General features: G+C 48.8%; 1 long non-coding RNA gene across 1 annotated transcript; it reads left to right on the forward strand.

The window, feature by feature from the left end:
* Nucleotides 1–2,390: 2,390 nt before the first annotated feature.
* LOC120639021 lies at nucleotides 2,391–5,613 on the forward strand. The gene is made up of 2 exons (XR_005661131.1): nucleotides 2,391–2,541; nucleotides 5,087–5,613. It is a non-coding gene; the product is annotated as an uncharacterized LOC120639021 (long non-coding RNA).
* The last annotated feature ends 794 nt before the right edge of the window (nucleotides 5,614–6,407 follow it).

Consider the following 6,407-nt stretch of genomic DNA (forward strand, 5'->3'; position numbering starts at 1 on the left):
CTTAGCACTAAAGTCAGCACAAATTAATCAGTTCACGCATAGTCCCGGTCCTAAATGGGGTTCACAGTCTAGAGGAGACTGGAAACAAGTATTGAATCCCCATTATACAGCTGAGGAAATCAAGGCACAGAAAAGTTAAGTGACTTGCCCAAGGTCCCACAGCAGGCGAGTGGCAGAGTTGGGACTAGAACCTAGTTGCTGTCTGCCTCCTCAGTCTGCACTCCTTCCACTAAGCCACCTGCTTCTCATTGGAACATAATGGGAAAGAAGTGAGAATAAAAAGTGGGGAGAGAGCTGATTGAGTGCTGTAAAACCACTGATCAGCAGTTTCTCCTTGATGTGGAGAGGAATAGGCAACAACTGGAGGTTTGAGTTGGGACAAGTAAGAAAAACGATGTTTTAGAAATACGGATTGGTCAGTAAAGTAAACTACTGGTTAGGTATGGGAGAGACTGGAGACATAGAAGGTCTGGGAGGAGGCTGATGCAGAAGTCAAGATGACAAGTCATGACAAGAGCTTGGATCAGCTATATAGCAATTTGGATAGACAGATTCTGGAAATACTGTGAGGGAAGAACTGACAGGACTTGTTCTATTCAAGGCTCTCCCAGACTAAAGCACTCATTTTCTTGGAATATCTCTAGACATTCACGATGGATGCTTTCGAGTGCTGTTATCACTCACTGAATCCGTACACCACTATACTAAGCACTTAGAAGCACACAGTGGTTAGAAGACATGACCCCTGTCCCCAAAGATGTTAATATCAAGGAAAGGACATTTCCCTAGCAGAAATATTTGGTCTGTGCCAAGCAGTGTCTATTCCTGCCTCAGCACTTTCTCTTTCCCGGCCTGCTCTCCTGCTCCCTCTGAAGCCAAACTCTCTCCTTGGGGGCCGATTCTTCATCTCGCTCCCATCTGTCCTGATGATGCCATCCTCTTCGTTTCGATCTTCTCTGATTTCTCCTCCCTCCTCTCACCTTCATCCCTTCTGCTGCGGCTCTTCCTCCTCCTCTTCTTCCCCCTTGCTCATTCCCCTCTGCCTTTGTTCTGGTTCCCACTCCCATAACCCAGCCCTCCCAGCCAATCACCAACCATTCTCAAGCCAGTCAGAGCACTTTGAGGCCGTGATGCAGATGGGGTTTACTACTTTATAGACTGTCTAGTACATGCGGTTGCCTACTGTTTGGCTAACTGAGCCTAAGCTAAGGATGTGGCACAGTGGGTTTTTTTGCCCCAAGAAGGAAAATTCCTCGAGGGCAGGAATTATGTCTCCTAAGTGCATTGTATTCTCCCATATGCTTAGTACAATGATCGATTTATATATTCTAGATCGATTGGCTGATTCTTCCTTTCTAACCTCCCCCAAAGCCTAGCAGTACACTCAACACTGGCCTCTTAATGAAACCTGACGTGAACTGCATCCCTGGTTCCTGCATACATCTTTATCTTCTTTTAACTTAAACATTCCCCAGTCAAACGCAACAATCATGGAGTATAAATATTTTTTCTTGGGGTGAGGCTTCTCAGCCCTCTGACCTGTCTGATTCTCTCTGGCACGTGAATGCAAAGTCTTTTCAATTATTCTGAAGCCCAGTTCCCTCATGCCAGCTATTTCTAGCCAACTCCCCAAAGCTCCGGGTTGGATCCAAAGCAGCAGCCAGCCAGTCTGACAAAACGCCAGTGAGCCAGACGGACCTGAGAGCTGTTTCTGATTGACCTCGGGACCTGGAAAAGCAAGCGGGGCCATTCTATTCTTTTTGATTTCCGACCAAACATGAAAGCTGATAAGCACAGGGCTCTCTTGCAGTAGCAGAAAACCGTCCAACCAACCAGCCATCCTCACCATGTCCGAGTCATCTGGGGTCGGTTGTTCCAGAAATTTGCTGTACAGAGGATAAAAGGGCCTTCCTCAGCCAAAATGCCTTTTGTGATGTACTGGACGATTTACCATCCTGTCTCTGATCTGTCTCCTTCCCATACTGTGCTAGACATCCTGTCTCCTTCTAATCTCCTTCCTGTGGAAGATCAATCAGTTGAATTTGGGTAAGGATGTGTCAGTTACATTGCCAGGAAGATCAATCAGTTGAATTTGGGTAGCGATGTGTCAATTACATTACCACTACTAAGAACTGGTTCTGAATGGAGGGTGGAGTTCTGGCCAATACAAGGGGGTTGGGTGGGATTTGGGTGCCCACTGGTAGAGTTGCAGTCAAGTTGAATGTGGAAATGCTTGCAAATAAAGGTACCAAGGTACCGGGTTGGGGATGGCTCCTGGCAGTTCCTCACTCGTACCCCACTGGGGTGAACGGGCGGCAGCCACTTTCCTCCCTTTCGTGCTCTGTCAGCTCTCTCTCTTGATTCTGTTCATTTCTACACCAAGATCACGAAACCCTCTCATGCGATTGCGAGATCAGAGTCGTTTCTCTGACAAAAATCCCTACCAGTTTTGGCGACCACGAAGGGATCTTATGCTCAGGATTGGACAGACCAGACAGACTCTCCGGGAATCAGGTGGCCAAGTGCGCTCAAAGGAAAACTGTAAGTAAGATCGCTTTTAGGGTCCCGACACCCCTTCCTTGAGATCTCTCGAGCCTAATTTGGAGCGCCCGCGGGTTGAGCGGGTAATTCATTTATTCATTCAATAGTATTTATTGACCGCTTACTATGTGCAGAGCACTGTACTAAGCGCTTGGAATGGACAAATCGGTAAGCAGATAGATTCTCTCTGTGTCTCACAGAGAGGGGACTTCTCCGGGTTTGGAGAAGGGGATCACCCTAGGAGACGTCCCAGAGGGTCTTTCCTGGTTGAAGGAAAGGGGCTTCCCGGTACAGGGAAGGGTGGGGTCTCGTCTGCTTGGAGACGGTTCCTCTAGTCAAAAGTCTCCAATCCTGGGATCAAAGTCATCTTCCGTTAAAAAAATAAAAAGGAAAGAAAAGAGTAATGACGAAAAAGCAATTGAGATGGTGCCATGACTCTTGGACAAATTTAACTGATCGGCAGGGTCTCAGTTTTTGGCCAGGGGGTACTTTTGATCCGATGAGATGTGTTACTTGGTATTGTTAAGCAAAATCGCCTCAGGGATTGCCGGCACCCATGAAAACCCCTTTACTAAAATAATGCGAATGCGCCAGAGTAGGCAGATGCTGTGCGTCCCTTGATGGACCGTCCCTTGATGGACCTAAGTTGTGGTCAGTCTTCGGCAGTCCCCATAAAACCCCCGGACTGCCCAGCCCACGGATCTTCCGTATATCCACCTCTGCCGATCTCCCCTCCCCTGCTACCGCCAGTTTATGGTACCCTTTCACCCTCCCGGCAGATACCATCCTTCTAACCCCATTGTAAACTCCAGGCCATGCTGAAATGTGAGGAGAAGCGAATCACGCTAACTATTGGGAGTCTCCTTGGTAGACCAGACCTGCTGAGCCCAAGGAGCCAAGTCTCCCTGATGGTAGTTGCTGAAGTCCCTGTGGAAACTGATGATCCTGTTTTGCTTACTTTGCCACCAAGCCTTTGGAGCTCTCACACGTGGTTTTCCTCTGGGGAACTGAACCGGTTCAGTTAAGATCAATACCCTTCTCCATAAGTTTCCTCCTGTGTCTGGCAGTATCCTCTGTCACCTGAGGGCCGTGCAGGATTGGACCCAGTTATCACTGAGTTCTTGGAAAACAAAATCCTTGTTGAGTGCAGCTCTTCCTGCAATACTTCAGTGTTGCCAATTTGTAAGCCAGGGAACCCCCTGACTTACCATTTCGTACAGGACCTGCAGGTCATTAATGCTTATGTCACCCCTATTTGTGCAGTGGTCATTCACGATTCTGTTTTATGGGCCGGATCTCTCCCTTCCTCATGTAATACTCAGGCAGGTGAGCTCGGGGCCTTGATTCAGGCTTTCACCTGGCTAAAGGATTGCGCACTGTTTACACGGATTCCAAATACGGCTTTGGCATTTGCCATGCGACCGGTGCCTTGTGGCAGAGCTGAGGTTTCTTGACCTCCGGAGGAAAGCCGGTAGCGAATGGTGAGCGAGTAGCCCGCCTTTTAGCTGCCATCAGACTTCCCGCTGCTCTCGCTGTTATATTCATATTAGACCATAGACCACACGCCTGGAGAAAGGACTGGGTTAGTCTGGGAAACCGTAAAGCTGACCAAGCCTCTCGCTGAGCTGTGTGACACGTTTCTGAGGTTTTCAACACCGTGGTCACCGTGCCTCAGTCCGGTTTTCTGATTACAGAGAAGGAGCGATCTGAATGGCCCACTAAATACAAGGCTGTCCAGCGTAATGGGTTTTTCTGGGTCTGGATGGCCACCCAATACTTCCTGCAAGTGCACTGAGTCGTTTATCTACAGACTCACCAGAATATCCACTATGGAGCCGGTGCTCCCGCTGCCACAGTTTTACGTCACTAGTTTGCTTCTGGTATCCATCCTGTGGCCAAGCGAGTGACGATGGCCTGTCCCATCTGCCAGAGCTTTCATGCCAACTGACCTAGGACCCTTCCCCCGGGTGGCCGGGACTTGGTTTCCCACCCCTTTGAGGGGCTCCAGATCGATTACATTACCCTTCCTAGGGCTGAAGAGTACCGTTACGTTCTATCATCGACCACCTTACAGGTTGATTAGAGGCCTACCCCGGCCCGGCACGCAACTGCTGTGTTCGTTGCTAAGGTGTTGTTATGGTGGTGGTCTGTGCTTTGGGCCCCCTTCCATCATTGATTCAGATCACGGTTCTGAGTCCATTTTGGCTGAGGTCTATCACTGTCTAGGAATTGAGAGGAGCCTGCACACTCCCTACCATCCCCAGAGCTCAGGAAAGGTTGAGAGGGCTAATCGGGAGTTGAAAACTATGTTAGGGAATTTGTGTATGGAGACACATTTAAAGTGACCTCAGTTCCTCCCCACTGTGCTGTTATGGTTGTGTTCCCGTTATGGTTGTGTTCCCGTCCTCGAGGGGACTTGAAGTTCTCCCCATATGAGTTACTGTTCGGTCACCCCCCTTTAGCTGGGGAGGTCCCAAGACTGGATCAGTCTATCACTTGCATGGGAGGTGATGAAACCCTGGCAAAGTATTTAGTCTCCCTGCAGCTGGAATTGAACACCCACCAGCAAGACACCATCATCTGCCAAGCAGTACCCTTAGATGGTCAAGCCAGCGGTCGTGGACGGTTCTCTGAGCAAGTGACCTGCGGATGGTGGAACTGACCCCATGGAGAATCAACAACCTCACACTCCAATTCCTGCTCTACGGTCTGGATGGACGATCTAGTGAGACTCAGGAGGCCTTTGGCCACCATTATCTGCGGTGGTTAGCACACCTAGGATCAAAGTGGGGATTGTACTGGAGGATATACCATCCTGTCTCTGATCTGTCTCCTTCCCATATTGTGCTAGACATCCTGTCTCCATGCAATCTCCTTCCTGTCGAAGATCAATCAGTTGAATTTGGGTAACAATGTGTCAATTACATTACCACTACTAAGAACTGGCTCTGAATGGAAGGTGGAGTTCTGGCCAATGCAAGGGGGTTGGGTGGAATTTGGGGTGCCCACTGGAAGAGTTACGGTGGAGTGGGATGCAGAAATGCTTGCAAATAAAGATACCAAGGTACCGGGTTGGGGACGGCTCGTGGCTGTTCCGTCACTCGTACCCCACTAGGGTGAATGGGCGGCAGCTACTTTCCTCCCTTTCCTGCTCTCTCGGCTCGCTCTCTTGAGTCTGTTCATTTCTACACCAAGGTCACGAAACCCTCTCATGTGATTGTGAGATCAGAGTCGTTTCTCTGACAAAAATCCGTAACTGTCTCCTGTGAAATTCCCTGTTGTGTGTTGCCTGGGCTCTGAGGGTTATACTCCTCTTTTTGAAGAGCCCAGTTGAATGGGAAAGGCTTCACTTCATGGATAAATGATTGACAGCATGGTATTTGCACTAGATGTTGGTTTTCTTACAGGTGTCTAGGGAAGCCTCTTGGATAGTTGAGAAGTGTAAATACCACTCAATCCATTAGGAAGTTTCAAGCCCTAATTCACATTATCCAAATGAGCTAAGATTTTGCTACCACGCTTTTTTGTTCCTGCAGACTTTTCAAGCACTCTAGAAAACTGAAATTCAAAGCTCTGGGAATGTTTGCTCTTTGATTTCTCCTAGTGGCTGTATCTCCCCTTTGTGCTTGTCTGGTAGATTTATTTCCCCCCTCACTCATGGAATCTCGGGGGTGAATGTTGGCTGGATTTTGTTTTCCTGAGTCCCCGGGTTCCACACAGCTGTACCGTGGTTATAACTGAGGTGGGGCATTGTGGTATAAACCGACCAAAGAGTATGGTGGAGGAGACAAGGTATGATTCATGAACACCCCAGCCCTCTTGCATGAGAAAAGGGTGGACCGATGCGGGAATTCTACTTTAACAGA

This window comes from Ornithorhynchus anatinus, chromosome 19 (genome assembly GCF_004115215.2).
Source record: "Ornithorhynchus anatinus isolate Pmale09 chromosome 19, mOrnAna1.pri.v4, whole genome shotgun sequence".
NCBI lineage: Eukaryota > Metazoa > Chordata > Mammalia > Monotremata > Ornithorhynchidae > Ornithorhynchus > Ornithorhynchus anatinus.